This window comes from Arachis hypogaea, chromosome 15 (assembly GCF_003086295.3).
Source record: "Arachis hypogaea cultivar Tifrunner chromosome 15, arahy.Tifrunner.gnm2.J5K5, whole genome shotgun sequence".
Lineage (NCBI taxonomy): Eukaryota > Viridiplantae > Streptophyta > Magnoliopsida > Fabales > Fabaceae > Arachis > Arachis hypogaea.
Genome location: NC_092050.1, coordinates 118867397 through 118885209, shown reverse-complemented (window position 1 = coordinate 118885209; position 17813 = coordinate 118867397). Strand labels below are relative to the sequence as shown.

Below are 17813 nucleotides of genomic sequence, written 5' to 3'. Positions count from 1 at the left end.
ATTTTACTATCTCATCAAATCAAGTATGATTTTTAGATTATTCCAGTTTTATTTGTTAAATATATCACACAAAAAATTGTTTTCTTACCTGTTGAGAGAGATAAATATTAAATAAAGACAAATAGAAAAAGAAAACATAATGTTACTCTCTGTTAATCGTTTATAAACATAGCATCCTTTAATGCATCAACCAACAACGCTAAGAAAGACAATAAAAAGATGATTCCAATTGTGGTTGAATTCAACCCCAGGTTTTAGTTCCGATCATTCGTTGACCTTAGAACTCCACTTAAACAACCAGTTTTTGACCATGCAAAGGTTTTGCGCCATTCTTTCTAATCAAAATTTGGTCTTTGCTCTAATCTCATAGAGAAAACAAAAGCTAATTATCCAATCCAAGGGGTGATATTGGTATTCTTTTTAGTACAAGATTTAGAACACATTACCTTTACAACTTCAAATTTTAGATATCTTCGTACCAAAAATCTATCATTATAGTTAAGTTAGTTGCCACAATCTTTTTCAACTGTAATAACAAAATTCTTGTCGAATTTAATTTTCTTCTTAACAACTTCATATTTGTGAACTGTAACAACTCTAACTTTTGTACTAATGCGAGTTTTTCTTAAAATAATATTTTAAAGCGATTGGTTTTATCTTGACGAGTCGACTTCGAACCCCGAAGTAAAATAAATGGTAATATAATTTTATTATTATGTTATTTATTTATTTTACTTGTTCTAATTATAATGAAGCCTAGATAATAATATTAATATTATTATTATCAAGTCCGAGTTTTACCGATAAAACTAATTATTGGTATTTCTTGATGAGTTTAGAATTACTAATGCTTCATCAAATATCTTTCAATTTCAAAGTTACTAATGTCATTTATGTTAGTAACTCATATATTTGACCTTGTATAATATTATTATTATTATGGTATATTATTCAACCTTATATATTATTTATTTAATTCATCATATGTCTTTAATTAGCATCATGACCTAACAATGTTCATTTTATTTTTCTCTTGGCCGAGCCATTAGGAGAATAGAAGAAAGAAAAAAAAAATATAAACAGGATCCATGTACTTTAATTCATGATTCATCCACCTAGGATTTTATTAGCATGGCTTATATACATATGTATACATATATAAAACATAACACGTCTCCTTCTTTTATTGACCAAAGGAACTTAATGATGAGTTATCATCCAATGCCCTTTTATTATGACCGAATGTATTAAGAAAGAAAGAAAACATGACACATAACCCTCTCCTTGACACATATCCTTGTTCAATATTGCTAACACCCTCTAATCTCCTTTCTTTAACTCATAACCGAATTGCATGTAAGAAAGAAAAGAGAGAGACCAAAATCCCCCATCGAAGAACCGTAACCCTCAACCATTCTCCCTTCCCGATTTCTCCTAATTTGTAACTCTAATAAAAAATCTAATTCGGTAAAAGTGTTCGTATCCTCCTCCTCTACGTGTTGGTGTTACTTTTGTCCGGTGGAAGTCGACGGTGACGTAGCTCCCCTACCCCTTGAGTTTGGCCAACTGGAGTTTTAGGGGGCACGGAGGATTCCGGACATTTTTTCCTTCAGCAGCTCGGTCAGAAGGTTCCTCCGGAGCTTCGCATATTTTGATTTCGTACGAAGGTAGGGTTTTGGTAAATTTTCACCGGTTAAATTGGTATTTGATAAGTGAATTGATGTCGTGATTACTTGTCGATTGAATTTATATTGATAATTGTGATAAGTTTGAGGTTTGGAGGATTTAGGTGCAGCCAGAAACCGAGTTATTCTGATGATTGTGATTTCTGAATTATGGTAGGATAATTTGAAAATTTTAAAAAGTTGCTGGTTTGATTTATTGGAAATGATTTTAAAAGAGTGTGGAAAATGATTTGGATGGAACCCGAGAAGGGTGGCAGAGTCCGGATTTTAAGGGAGGTGCTGCCAAAATTATGTTATAAACCTTAAGAATTTATTTAAAATTTTGTTTAGAAGAAAAAGATTGGATTTGAGAAATTGTATTATTTAATTTTCTATTTATTCAGAAAATAATTATATTTCAAATTTAAATTATTTAAGAAAAGTACTATGTTTGAGTTTGATTTGAAAATGAAAAGGGGCTGATGTTCTAAATTTGACTCAAGGATTTTATTTGGAGTAGTTTTAGGAAACTCCAAAAAGTAATTGAGTTTTTATTGAATGATTCTGTTTGACGACATCTTGGAAAATGTTAAAGAATTTGCGTTAAAAATAAAAGGGGGATTAGTTTTGGTTTTAAAAGGGAAAGAGAAGACAAACCGGCACGTGTGATTATGAAATAATTAAAAGGTCACAAGAGGGTGATGGAAAGTAAATAATTATAGTGTTGATGTGAACATGTTAAGCCGCGGGCTTTATGTATGAGTAATTATACGGGAATGCCCGTGTATATGGAATGGCTTCCAGGAGAAAGTGGCACATGCTTCAGCTGGAGAATCAGCGCCTGCAAGTACTTGCAGAGGTCATGTTCGGCATACTTCAGCTGGAGAATCAGCGCCTGCAAGAGGTTGAGACCTTGCAGAGGTTATGCCGCTGGAATGCCTTATCTGACTTGCGAGTTGGATTGCGTCGGGTGCGGGACGAAACCGACAAATGAGCTCATTACCTGCGATAGGACTAGACATGCATCATCCTTATTGTGGATTTGCATTTTGCTTGATATGGTGAAATTATTTGTGATTATCTTCCTGTATTTATGCATTCCTTACTGTTACTCTTAATTGTGGTAATTAGATACTTCTCTGTGAATCTTGTATATTTTGTTGAGAATTACTTGAATTGTGGTAACCCTGATTAAACTAACTACCTTCGACCCTAATAAGAACCCCCCAGTTCTTACCCCTTTTCTTCCTCCCCTTCAGATAGAGACCGGAGTTATATTTTATGAGATGGACCCTCCCTATATATACGAGGATATAGTACAGCATAGGTTTTATGTAGTAGCTGCGGAGATTAGGACTTGTATGTACATTCTGCGTGATCATCCTTTTAGCCACCCGAGTGACACTCCAGAGTTTAACCCCGACATGCCCTATGAGTTCCCGCTGCAGTGGCTTCACCCGGATGCTCCATTTCACCCGTTTCATGATGGGCCAGTGCCTCACCAGCATCCTGATCAGCCTGCGGATCAGGCGGACCCTGAGCCTGAGCCCATGGAGGAGCATTTTCCAGAGCCTATACCAGAGAAGGATATCCCAGTGGAGCAGATCTCAGTATCTTCATCCGAGCCATCTTCTGAGGAGCCGCTCACCGCCTCTATTAATGGACCGGCGAGTGCTGGTCAGACCAGTAGCACGAGTGCCAGTGCCACTCCTGAGGTTATAGAGATTTCCAACGACGAGGACGGGGATCCTGAGGAGTGTTCTGATGTGGTTGTGATCTCCTCTGACGATGATAGCTGAGGTCTGGGAGCTGCAGTTGTGCCTTTTAATAGTTTTTTGCGATAGCCTAGCTTTTGTGTTAGTCTCTCACTTTTGGTTAGACTCACCGAGAGAGTAGGGTGTACATAGTTGACTAGGCTAGTTCGGGCGCCAGCTTAGGGGTTTTCTATATGAACCAGGGCCCGGAGTGTTGATTTGTACATAGTAATATTTCTAAAGGGTGGTATGCTAAATCATGATATATATATATATATACGATAGTACCTGTATGCGTATGTATGGTCTATGCTATGTGTTGTGGGTATATATAATGCTGGCTTTTGTATGATTTGTTTAATTTCCTATTATGACTTGTGTATGTTTAATTAGCTGTCCTCGCGAATCTTTTTATAAAATAAAAGTCTTTTCAAAACTCAATAGCATGCTAACCCGATTACAGGCTTAATAATAAATAGTAAAAGTTTCAGTGGAACAAGTTGGTGACACCTGATTTCTAGTATGATCATGACTTACTGGGACTCGGTCATTACATGAACCATAACTATGCTATATTTGTTGTTTTGCTAGCACATTACACATCAAAACCATGGGTATAAATTTCGAACAATATGAAACGTTTTCTTCTATGCATTGAACTTGATATTACATGGGTCAAGTCGGCAAAAGCAAATGGGAAGTTCTATGGTATCTTAAGCGTTGTTCACCATAACGTTCTCCTTTTACATTTTAACCTTGGCAAACGAGCTGGATATGCTATCACCTTTGAACATAATATGCAAAGCTCTCAAATATAATACGAGGTGCAAAATTTATATCATATTCTTTAGTGAACACCAACTAAACAAAATTCCTTATATGTTCAAAGAATTTTTTTTCTAATTTTCCTAATTCGCGTACTTTTATTTTCTCACAAGCAAAGACGTTGAATATATCGCTCTATTTTAAATTGATTTGCTAATTATTTATATATTGATTCTAGCTATTTCTTGCAAATCAAGTAGGGCAAAATACACCTAATACTGGAATACCACCAACAGATATATAATGATATCACTAATGTGCTGTGATACATCCTGATGATTTATAGAAATAGAATATGAAAACTTTTATTAACATGGATTAACAGGGAAATTAAAAGTTTTATACATGTCGATAAATTAAGCAAAGAAATATGTAGGCCTATTAGCTCAGTTGGTTAGAGCGTTGTGCTAATAACGCGAAGGTCGCAGGTTCGAGACCTGCATGGGCCATTAGAGTAAATATCTTTTTTAAAGCCATGAATTTTCAGAGTATAAAAACAATGGCCTATCCATGTTGACAGGTGTTGATATGTTCCTTTTTATCTTTTATAAGTTTTTGTTCCAAGAAAGAAATTGAATTGCGTATAAAACCTTAACAACGATAGGATGGAAGTTTTTGAAACATATTTCTACCAAACAATATGTATATGGAGCAAATTATACCACTTGTTATCGTACTACATAATTGTCTTCCTATCAAAAAAGTTTGCCGGAACATGTAAAGGAAATTGATGGAAGCTATATCCCTAATACCCGAAAGTACATGTATTTGACAAGTTCTTAAAAGTGCAAAACTTCTTGCAAAATTTACTTAGATTAGTGTTTTGAAATTTATACTCTTTATGTTACCAAGGTAACAATCGCATCCCATTCTTCCTTTATTGCTAAGAGGGCCATAAATCAAAATTCAAATGAAAGTTAAGCTCTTGCCAATTTTTTTTAAATATCTCGATGCATTCATAGTGAAGGATAGATTATAAAACTTTCTAATCTTAATCTCTTTCATAAGTAGATTTCATGTGAAATGATATATAGGAGCTTGAATTTTACTATGTCATCAAGTCAAGTAAGATTTTTAGATTATTCCAGTTTTATTAGTTAAATATATCACTCAAAAAATTGTTTTCTTACCTGTTGAGAGAGATAAATATTAAATAAAGACAAACAGAAAAAGAAAACATAATGTTAATCTCTGTTAATCGTTTATAAACATAGAATGCTTTAATGCATCAACCAACAACGCTAAGAAAGACAATAAAAAGATGACTTCAATTGTGGTTGAATTCAACCACAAGTTTTAGTTCTGATCATTCGTTGACCTTAGAACTCCACTTAAACAACTATTTTTTGACCATGCAAAGCTTTTGTGCCATTCTTTCTAATCAAAATTTGGTCTCTGCTCTAATCTCATAGAGAAAACAAAAGCTAATTATCCAATCCAAGGGGTGATATTGGTATTCTTTTTAGTACAAGATTTAGCACACATTACCCTTACAACTTCAAATTTTAGATATCTTCGTATCAAAAAGCTATCATTATAGTTAAGTTAGTTGCCACAATCTTTTTTAACCGTAATAACAAAATTCTTGTCGAATTTCAATTTCTTCTTAACAACTTCATATTTGTGAACCATAAGTATGCTATATTTGTAGTTTTGATAGCACATTAGGCATCAAAACCATGGGTATAAAGTTCGAACAATATGAAACATTTTTTTCTATACATTGTAACTTGATATTCCATGGGTCAACTCGGCAAAAGCAAATGGGAAGTTCTATGGTATCTTAAGCGTTGTTCACCATAACGTTCTCCTTTTACATTTAAACCTTGGCAAATGAGCTGGATATGCTATCACTTTTGAACATAATATGCAAAGCTCTCAAATATAATACGAGGTGTGAAATTTTTATCATATTCTTTAGTGCACACCAACTAAACGAAATTCCTTATATGTTCAAAGAATTTTTTTTTCTAATTTTCCTAATTCGCGTACTTTTATTTTCTCACAAGCAAAGACATTGAATATATCGCTCTATTTTAAATTGATTTGTTAATTACTTATATATTGATTCTAGCTATTTCTTGCGAATCAAGTAGGGCAAAAAACACCTAATACTGGAATACCACCAACAGATATATAATGATATCACTAATGTGCTGTGATACACCCTGATGATTTATAGAAATAGAATATGAAAACTTTTATTAACACGGATTAACAGGAAAATTAAAACTTTTATACATGTCGATAAACTAAGCAAAGAAATATGTAGGCCTATTAGCTCAGTTGGTTAGAGCATCGTGCTAATAACGCGAAGGTTGCAAGTTCGAGACCTGCATGGGCCATTAGAGTAAATATGTTTTTTTTAAGCCATGAATTTTCAGAGTATAAAAAATAATGGCCTATCCATGTTGATTAGTGTTGATATGTTCCTTTTTATCTTTTATAAGTTTTTGTTCCAAGAAAGAAATTGAATTGCGTATAAAACCTTAACAACGATACGATAGAAGTTTTTGAAACAAATTTCTACCAAACAATATGTATATGGAGAAAATTATAGCACTTGTTATGGTACTACATAATTGTCTTCCTATCAAAAAAGTTTGCCGGAACATGTAAGGGAAATTGATGGAAGCTATATCCCTAATACCCGAAAGTACATGTATTTAACAAGTTCTTTACCTTAGTAAAAGGAGCAAAACTTCTTGCAAAATTTACTTAGATTAGTGTTTTAAAATTTATATTCTTTATGTTTCCAACGTAACAATCACATCCCATTCTTCCTTTATTGCTAAGAGGGCCATAAATCAAAATCCAAATGAAAGTTAAGCTCTTGCAAATTTTTTTTAAATATCTCGATGCATTCATAGTGAAGGATAGATTATAAAACTTTCTAATCTTAATCTCTTTCATAAGTAGATTTCATGTGGAATGATATGGAGGAGTTTGGATTTTACTATGTCATCAAATGAAGTAAGATTTTTAGATTATTCCAGTTTTATTAGTTAAATATATCACTCAAAAAATTGTTTTCTTACATGTTAAGAGAGATAAATATTAAATAAGGACAAACAGAAAAAGAAAACATAATGTTACTCTCTGTTAATCGTTTATAAACATAACATGCTTTAATGCATCAACCAACAACGCTAAGAAAGACAATAAAAAGATGACTTCAGTCAACCCCGCTAAAATCAGTAAATAATTAGTCAATAATTCAAATTTTAATTAAGAAAGTTAAAAATACAAAACTAATATCAAAATAGGATAGAGCTCGTCGAAACGAGAATTTTGATACTAATTTTGAAAATCTGGCCCAAAATTGGACCGGAAAGACTGAACCGGTTGAACCGGGGCCCAAATCGGACCCGTGGGTCCAACTGGACCCATACTTAAAAAGGGGACATAAGCACTTCTTCCCCATTCTGGATCCAACACACCAAACAGGTTGGGGGAGGAAGAGAGCGCTCTAACCCTCACTCAAACTTTAACTCTCAATAACTTTTGATCCGGAGCTCCGATTGACGAACCATTTGCGACTACACGTCCACCGCGACGAGCTCTACGAAACCCGTGGAACAATTTGATAGGTAACTCATTATTTCTTTCTCAGCCAGCTTCCCCTAATTTCGGAAATTCATGAATGATTAAGTTAAAAATTGTTCAATTCTTGTGTTCTAGGTTCAAGTTAGCTTCTGGGATTTATGGATTCAAGCTATTGAGCATATGGGTATGGTAAGGATACCCTAACCCTAGTTTAATCTTGTATTTATTATGAAAAAACTAAAATTGGAATATGTATATGTATTAGGTATAGATTAAGTGGGTATATGTGCATTGGAATTTAATTGAGAATATTTGGAGGTTTGTTGGTGATCAAAGCTTAGTTTGTGGCTGTTTTACTTGAGCTTGGAGGGGCTGTAATTTTGTGTTAAGAGGCTGCCTTAGGTGAATTAAGTGATTGGCCAATGTATGGTTTAAGTTTCGCATGATTAATATTTACGGTGTTGTGAAAACTTAGGTTAGAGGAACCATAGGATAAGTTGAATTGTTTGTTGTATTTAATGATTAGCCTTGTAATGTTGTTGGAATAGATTTTTTGGTGGATATATATTGGAATTATGAGGTGTGGAAGTTATTAATGGTGTGTCCTTATATTTATTTATGATGGATTAGGATTGGTGTTTGTTAATGAGGATGTAGAGTTGTGTTGTGGTGGTATTACATATGCTGCAACTAATTATGTAATGATTGGAATTGCATGAGACCAATTTTGGGCTAAACTTGGGAATATAAGGAATTAAACTGGAAAATTTAGGATCTTTTTGTTAAATATACAAGTTATGGCAAATTTTTAATGTTAGGTTGTTAAATCTGTCCTGCAGCAGTAAAGGTCAAACAGGGCAGCAACTTGTTTGTCTTGCTGCGACTTCTACTAGCTGAGTTTTGGAGTGAAACTAATTTTGTTATAAAATTTATTAACTTTATTTATTTCTCTAAAACTTCAGAATTTTAAGAGTTGAGGATTGGGAGTTGTGAATTTTTGAATATTGATGGTCAAAGCTGAAAAGAAACAGATTTCAGCATGCTATGCACCAACTTCCAATGCTTGTAACTCTTAGAATTGAATAGCAATTGGGTTGAAATCAAGACACACTTGTTTCTGGATGAGGTAGGAGTTCCCAAACCAAAATTTAGCTTAATTGGAGTTTTGTAATAAAAGTTATTCAAATTGAAAGGTACTAAGCTTGTTGGTTTCTAAAACAGATTTTGACTCATTTTCACTAAAACTCCAGGTAATGTAACTTCTTCATTAAAAATGGTATTAACTCAGAACCAATTGAGAAAGAAACCTGGATGAGTAAAGTTTAACTAAATTAATTTTTAAAGTCATTGGAATTAACTTGGATTTTATATTGAATTTTGAATATCACATGCTGCTGCTGTTTTTCTGGTTTTATGCACTGCAGAGCAGTCACGGATTTTCCTTTATTTCTGAGGCTAGAGAAATCAGAAAATTATGATTATTAGTTTGTTAGAAATCTTATTTCGAGATAAACGCCTGAACATAAAGTTTGCGCAATTCTGAGTTCATTTATTATATTAAAAATAGAAAAGAAAATAGAGTGTCGAGGATGTCTTAGTGATAGTCATGGGTTCGAGAAGTTAAAGTTTAATCTTCGTGTGATGTGATTGATTTAATGTTAGAGTTGGATTGAGTTTAAGATTATTCGATATTAAAGAGGTTGAGAAGAGTTTGATAAATGGTTTGGTCGGGACCCGAAAAGGGTAAACGTGATGAATTATAAGAGAATGATGTGAAAGCTAAATGAATACATGTTGTTATGGCTATAAAGAATGAATGTAAGGAAATAATGATGATAAATGATGAGATTTGGGAATGACTGTGTGTGGCCGAAATGGTCGATAAGCCAAGTTGAGGACGGAAGTTTCTTCTCTTGTCGTGATGCAGATGTGGGGATGCTGGAAAGGCACTCTCCTTCGTATTGTTTCCCCCACATTCTTCTCTGGTTGCAAGGTAGAAAGGCACACTCCTTCGATGTGAAAAGGCACTCTCCTTCGTATATCCTCCAGGAGAAGGTGGAAAGGCACACTCCTTCGATGTGGAAAGGCACTCTCCTTCATTTATGATCCTTTTGGAGATGCGCAACCTAGAGACCAATGTTTGGGTTAGCTACCAGATGTGTTGGGTTCTGGCAAAATAGCCAACACGTGAGCTCACGGCCAGTAGGATAGACATTCATCATATGCATATGTGTGCTTTGTTTGCTATGCCTTAATTGGGAATGCCTAATTGATATATCACCTGCTACTTGTATATTTGCTACTTGTATTATCTGTTCATTACTTGTGCTTGAACTTGTTTGGTTGTTTGTTCCTGTTGCATTATGGATGGTGGAGGGATGGAGGAAATGGAGAAATGGTTTGGTGATAGGTGTGGATTGAAATTGAGTAAGTTAAGTAGATTTAGAATACCTACCCCTGTTTATGGTTTTTGTTTAGTAATTAGGTTGGATATTGTATAACGAAGTTCTAGGATTGCCTATGGCATCCTCAGGACCTTATTTATTATACGCGTGGCACTTTTACCATGCTGAGAACTTCTAGTTCTCATTCCATATTGTATTGTTGTTTTTCAGAAGCAGGTCGAGAGGCTCCTCACTAGGCGTCTGGATCCTGGAAAGCGAAGTAGTCCTTAAGTGTATTTTGGCTTCTGGCTGTATATATGTACATATGTGTTTAGCTTACTCTCCAAGTAACTTATATGCTACTCCTCTTAGAGGTTGAGGGAGAGATAGGAGTTATTTTGATATTATAGTGTTTTTTGGGACATTTTGAGAACACTTATGTATGTTTATATGTATATATATACCCTCCGGCCAGCCTTAGCTTCGCAGGCTGAGTCAGGGGCTAGTTATGCTGCTTCCTTCGTTGTCCTTTATTCTTTTGCTTATCTTTATCATGTTTCTATTAGGTTTCTTAGCACGCAAGTATTCCTTTCCTGAGCGTTGCGCTTTTTATTTTGCGATTTTGTTTTACCCATTTTTCAAGGCTCCTAGTTAAATATCTTTTTCTTTATTATTATATATATTACTATTCTTAGAAGTCGTAATACCTTACTATCTTAGTCTTATGACTTAAGCATAATACTAAGTATGGTAGGGTGTTACATTATGGTATAACAGCAGTTCGTTCCTATAGATCCTGAGGACGAACTGATTATGCTTCTGTGCATTCTCTGTGTATGTGTCTATGTGCTATTAGAAAATCTAACTGATATATGTGGCACAAACGTCCATGAGTATGCATTTAGATCTTAAAGCACTAGACTTGCGATATTGAGACTGATCAACTTGATATCACTTGGTTGGTGTGTATAGGGACCAGATGTCGACTTGCGAACGCGGACGCAGGCGAGGTAGAGGCAGACTAGGCAATGCTATGCCTGAAGCGACAGGAAATATTCCTAATCATGTAGACTTCATGGCTACTCTAGGGAATATGGCCGCGGCGATGCAAGCGACAGCCGAAGCCCTGGGAAACCAAATAAATAATGGTAACAATGGAAACAATGGCGATAATGGTCCTATGACGCTTTCCTCCTTCCTGAAGGTTCATCCTCCGACCTTCAGAGGAACCTCGAACCTTACTGATGCGGATAACTGGGTACAAGCCATTGAGCAAGCATTATAGGCTCAGCATGTTCCTGAAGAACAGTGGGTTGAGTTTGAGACCTACCAGCTACAAGGTGAAGCTCAGCATTGGTGGCAGGGCGTGAGGTGCATTCTGCAGCCTGATGGGGTTGTAATCTCTTGGGAGTTGTTCCGAGAGGAATTCTATAAGAAATACTTTCCCAGTTCACCCAGAAATGCTAAGGAACTTGAACTGCTTCAGCTAAAACAAGGTCAGATGACCATCACTGAGTACACTAGCAGGTTTGAGGAACTGTGCCGTTTCTCACGGATTTGTCAGGGAGCTCCTGAGGACTTTGCTGAGTGGAAATGCATTAAGTATGAAGGAGGCCTTCGGAGCGACATTCAGAGCTTTTTAGCACCTATGGAGATCCGGGTGATTTCTGAACTTGTGAACAAGAGTCGGATAGCTGAAGAATGTGTGAGGAATGCAGCTGTGGCAAAAAATGATAACCGGGAGTCCCACCAAAGAGATCACCATCAAAATTTGGCACCAAGGAGTCAAGAATTCAAGAGGACTGAGAACTACCGACCAAATAGGCAGCATAAAAACAAGCAAGGTTTGTGTTACCGGTGCGGATCACCTAGGCATCTAGTTAAGGACTGTCCTAATCCTCGTGGTGGAAACTCATGATGCAGATAGATCACAATCACTAGGTTAAGGTAAATGCAATGATTGGATTTGAGATGCAATGAATTATTCTAGGATACCATCATTACTCATAGTCAAAGATAGAGAAGAAAGACCTAGGTTAAAACTTAGAACCAAACTAAATTATTCCGAATAGGGTATTATCGTCAAAGCCTGCAGATCTTAGTGAAGTTTTTAGTTGGCGTTAGATGAATAATCAAGACTCTTAGAGATAAGTGAATCAGGGGAATGGAACAATAGTCTATTCACGTAAGAGGGCCCAAGATGATGGTGGGTCACAAGAAGGAAAAGGTAAACTGAAACTGATACCTGAAATTTTATTTGCATATAGGAAGTGAGACATCACACTAATCCATATTATCAAATGTTTTTGGTCCGGTTTTCTTTCTTGAGATGCATCTAAATTCTTCTTCTTGTGCATTCTATTATTTTGATACAACTCTGATTGACCGTATATAAAACTCTTTCTATTTTCTCACGAACATTGTTCACACTATTCATTTGTCTTTCAAGCTTAATATTTCTTTGAAAATCAACTCGAGCCTTATTAGTATTGCGTATGAATCCCAACTGTAACCAGAGAGACGTTGATTTCTTAGAGCAAGACCTTTGAATGCAAAACGAACTTGTGACATTACTAGGGAATTTAGAGCCTTAATCCTCACCGATCGTATCGCTCATGACTAAATAGATGCAGTGAGGTACACCGTGGGAATGAATTACCAGGATCCGATGAAAGCCTTTGAGCCATAGAAAGAAGATTGACCTTCATTCCAATGCTCGTATCACTTGAGCCTAACGAACCGTTTAGGGAATGACTACGATGTATTATTGAAAAACTTAAGATGCATGCGGATGCAACGTCGTGAGGTTGTGATAGATGCCCTAAGCAAGAAGTTTCTAAAAGATTCTTGGACGTTAATTCCAAAGGAGAAAATGTTAGATGAGTTAAATTTCTAAGTTGGAAGAATGAGAGTGTTGGAAGTGTTGGCCTAAATCCATTGCTAGGTTACAACATGGAATCGATGAGGTACGGGACGTGTAACGAGATAATAAGGAGCCGTCAAAGATGTTGAAGACTGGTAAACAAAAGGAAATTAAGAAGAGATTTATATGTCCAATGCCGAAATAGAGATCATAGAGTCAAGGACTTAGGGAGCGCAATAATGGTGATAAGGAGATACTAAGAGTATTGAGGCATGTTGAATCAGGAAGATACCAAGAGAAAGTTGTGTCGAGATTGGAAGTTAAGATGAGAAACTAGTTTCCGGAACTTACGAGACAAGATTTTTAAACTTACCCTGAAACTGCTAAGACATACCATGAATCAAAGAAGATATTTTTGGGTAGCCAGAAATAAAGAATAAAGCATAAATCGGAATGTTGCAACCATTGGAGGTCCTACACTGGGAGTAAGGAAGAGTAATTACCAATTTCGATAAAGATCGTCGAGGACTAGGATAGAGGATGGAGCTTCACAGAGCACTAAATGCCCCTGTATTACTAGAGCATCGGATACCTTAGTTCCTGAATTTGATAGCCGAGACAACAAAGAAAAAGTTACGCAAATCTGAGTTAGAATTCTTACTATGAAAGCCGACAAAGAGTTAGGCAGATTTGAGAAGAAGACTTTTCAAGCTGGAAGGAAAAGGACACCTATCTCTGAAGATTACTTCAACGACTAGAATTGGATGAGCAATCAAGAACAAGAAAGTTAAAACCCACTAAGTAAGCCTATTTTAACTTTTGGAGAGTATTAATGGTCAGAGGCGTGCCAAATAGATTTCTGCCGTAACTTTCGAATCTATTCGACGTATTCCAAATTTCGTAACTTCTGAAACACGCTTCTAAAACAAATTCATATCTTACAACCTAAGCTAGTTAAATGAAAGAACATGGACATTTCGAGTAACGAGGCTAGCTTCAAGAAACTCTAACTATACCGAAGGACTACCCACATCTCTTTTCAGAAAACAGAATCTGAATTTTGAGGGCAAAATTCCTAATTAGGTGGGTAGGATGTAAATCCCGCTAAAATCGGTAAATAATTACTCAATAATTCGAATTTTAATTAGGAAAGTAAAAAATGCAAAACTAATATCAAAATAGGATAGAGCTCGTCGAAACGAGAATTTTGATACCAATTTCGAAAATTTGCCCCAAAATTGGACCGAAAAGACTGAACCGGTTGAACCGGGGTCCAAATTGGACCCGTGGGTCCAACCGGACCTGTACTTAAAAAGGGGACAGAAGCTCTTCTTCCCCATTCTGCATCCAGCACGCCAAGGTTGGGGGAGGAAGAGAGCTCCCTAACCCTCACTCAAACTTTAACTCTCAATAACTTTTGATCCGGAGCTCCGATTGACGAACCGTTTGCGACTACACGTTCACCGCGACGAGCTCTACGAAACCCATGGACCAATTTGGTAGGTAACTCATTATTTCCTTCTCATCCAGCTTCCCCTAATTTCGGAAATTCATGAACGATTAAGTTAAAAATTGTTCAATTCTTGTGTTCTAGGTTCAAGTTAGCTTCCGGGATTTATGGGTTCAAGCTATTGAGCATATGGTTATGGTAAGGATACCCTAACCCTAGCTTAATCTTGTATTTATTATGGAAAAACTGAAATTGGAATATGTATATATATTAGGTGTAGATTAAGTGGGTATATAAGCATTGGAATTTAATTGAGAATATTTGGAGGTTTGTTGGTGATCAAAGCTTAGTTTGTGGCTGTTTTACTTGAGCTTGGAGGGGCTGTAATTTTGTGTTGAGAGGCTGCCTTGGGTGAATTAAGTGATCGGCCAAGGTATGGTTTAAGTTTCACACGTTTAATATTTACGGTGTTGTGAAAACTTAGGTTAGAGGAACCATAGGATAAGTTGAATTGTTTGTTGTATTTAATGATTAGCCTTGTAATGTTGTTGGAATAGATTTTTTGGTGAATATATATTGGAATTATGAGGTTTGGAAGTTATTAATGGTGTGCTCTTATATTTATTTATGATGGATTAGGATTGGTGTTTGTTAATGAGGATGTAGAGTTGTATTGTGGTAGTATTGCATATGCTGTAACTAATTATGTAATGATCGGAATTGTATGAGACTAAGTTTGGGCTAAACTTGGGAATATAAGGAATCAAACTGGAAAATTTGGGACCTTTTTGTTAAATATACAATTTATGACAAATTTTTAAAGTTAGGTTGTTAAATCTGTCCTGCAGCAGTAAAGGTCAAACAGGGCAGAAACTTGTTTGTCTTGCTGCGACTTCTACGATTTGAGTTTTGGAGTGAAACCAATTTTGTTATAAAATTTGATTAACTTGCTTTATTACTCTAAAACTTTAGAATTTTAAGAGTTGAGGATTGGGAGTTGTGAATTTTTGAATATTGATGGTCAAAGCTGAAAAGAAACAGATTTCAGCATGCTATGCACCAACTTCCAATGCTTGTAACTCTTAGAATTGAATAGCAATTGGGTTGAAATCAAGACACACTTGTTTCTGGATGAGGTAGGAGTTCCCAAACCAAAATTTAGCTTAATTGGAGTTTTGTAATAAAAGTTATTCAAATTGAAAGGTACTAAGCTTGTTGGTTTCTAAAACAGATTTTGACTCATTTTCACTAAAACTCCAGGTAATGTAACTTCTTCATTAAAAATGGTATTAACTCAGAACTAATTGAGAAAAAAACCTGGATGAGTAAAGTTTAACTAAATTAATTTTTAAAGTCATTGGATTTAACTTGGATTTTATATTGAATTTTGAATATCACATGCTGTTGCTGTTTTATTGGTTTTATGCACTGCAGAGCAGTCACGGTTTTTCCTTTATTCCTGAGACTAGAGAAATCAGAAAATTATGATCTTTGATTTGTTAGAAAGCTTATTCCAAGATGAACGCCTGGACATAAAGTTTGCACAATTCCGAGTTCATTTATTATATTAAAAACGGAAAAGAAAATAGAGTATCGAGGATGTCTTAGTGATAGTCATGGGTTCGAGAAGTTAAAGTTTAACCTTCGTGTGATGTGATTGATTTAATGTTAGAGTTGGGTTGATTTTAAGATTATTCGATTTTAAAGAGGTTGAGAAGAGTTTGATAAATGGTTTGGTCAGGACCCGAAAAGGGTAAACATGATGAATTATAAGAGAATGATGTGAAAGCTAAATGAATACATGTTATGGCTATAAAGAACGAATGTAAGGAAATAATGATGATAAATAATGAGATTTGGGAATGACTGTGTGTGGCCGAAATGGTCGATATGGCAAGTTGAGGACGGAAGTTCCCTCTCTTGTCGTGATGCAGATGTGGGGAAGGTGGAAAGGCACTCTCCTTCGTATTGTTTCCCCCACATTCTTCTCTGGTTGCAAGGTGGAAAGGCACACTCCTTCGATGTGGAAAGGCACTCTCCTTCGTTTATGCTCCTCCTAGAGATGCGCAACCTAGAGACCAATGTCTGGGTTAGCTACCAGATGTGTCGGGTTCTGGCAAAATAACCGACACGTGAGCTCACGGCCAGTTGGATTGACATTCATCATATGCATATGTGTGCTTTGTTTGCTATGCCTTAATTAGGATTGCCTAATTGATATATATCACCTACTACTTGTATATTTGCTACTTGTATTATCTGTTCATTACTTGTGCTTGAACTTGTTTGGTTGTTTGTTCCTATTGCATTATGGATGATGGAGGGATGGAGGAAATGGAGAAATGGTTTGGTGATAGGTGTGGATTGAAATTGAGTAAGTTAGGTAGATTTAGAATACCTACCCCTGTTTATGGTTTTTGTTTAGTAATTAGGTTGGATAATTGTATAACGAAGTTCTAGGATTGCCTATGGCATTCTCAGGACCTTATTTATTATACGCGTGGCACTTTTACCATGCTGAGAACCTTCGGTTCTCATTTCATATTGTATTGTTGTTTTTCAGATACAGGTCGAGAGGCTCCTCACTAGGCGTCTAGATCCTGGAAAGCGAAGTAGTCCTTGGATGTATTTTGGCTTCTGGCTGTATATATGTATATATGTGTTTGGCTTACTCTCCAAGTAACTTATGTATGCTGCTCCTCTTAGAGGTTGAGGGAGAGATAGGAGTTATTTTGATATTATAGTGTATTTGGGGATAATTGAGAACACTTATGTATGTTTATATGTATATATATACCCTCCGGCCAGCCTTAGCTTCGCAGGCTTAGTCAGGGGCTAGTTAAGCTGCTTCCCTGGTTGTCCTTTATTCTTTTGCTTATCTTTATCATGTTCCTATTAGGTTTCTTAGCACGCAAGTATTCCTTTCCTGAGTGTTGCGCTTTTTATTTTGCGATTTTGTTTTACCTGTTTTTCAAGGCTCCTAGTTAAATATCTTTTTCTTTATTATATATATATATATATATATATATATATATTCTTAGAGGTCGTAATACCTTACTATCTCAGTCTTATGACTTAAGCATAATACTATGTATGGTAGGGTGTTACAACTTCAATTGTGGTTGAATTCAACCCCAAGTTTTAGTTCCGATCATTCGTTGACCTTAGAACTCCACTTAAACAATCATTTTTAACCATGCAAAGGTTTTGCGCCATTCTTTCTAATCAAATTTTGGTCTCTGCTCTAATGTCATAGAGAAAACAAAAGCTAATTTTCCAATCCAAGGGGTGATATAGGTATTCTTTTTAGTACAAGATTTAGCACAA

The 17813-nt window shown here is 35.8% G+C and overlaps 1 long non-coding RNA gene and 2 other non-coding genes across 4 annotated transcripts; all 3 read left to right on the top strand.

Annotated features, from left to right (window-relative positions):
- Nucleotides 1-4618: 4618 nt before the first annotated feature.
- On the top strand, nt 4619-4692 carry TRNAI-AAU (transfer RNA isoleucine (anticodon AAU)). Its single transcript has one exon. It is a non-coding gene; the product is annotated as a tRNA-Ile (tRNA).
- Nucleotides 4693-6514: 1822 nt separating this feature from the next.
- Nucleotides 6515-6588, top strand: TRNAI-AAU (transfer RNA isoleucine (anticodon AAU)). The gene has a single exon. It is a non-coding gene; the product is annotated as a tRNA-Ile (tRNA).
- Nucleotides 6589-14390: 7802 nt separating this feature from the next.
- LOC140179529 (uncharacterized) lies at nt 14391-17332 on the top strand. 2 transcript variants are annotated; one of them, XR_011873027.1, is made up of 4 exons: nt 14391-14535; nt 14631-14684; nt 14761-14919; nt 17050-17332. It is a non-coding gene; the product is annotated as an uncharacterized lncRNA (long non-coding RNA). The 2 variants fall into 2 exon arrangements; XR_011873026.1 differs by lacking the exon at nt 14761-14919.
- Nucleotides 17333-17813: the final 481 nt, after the last annotated feature.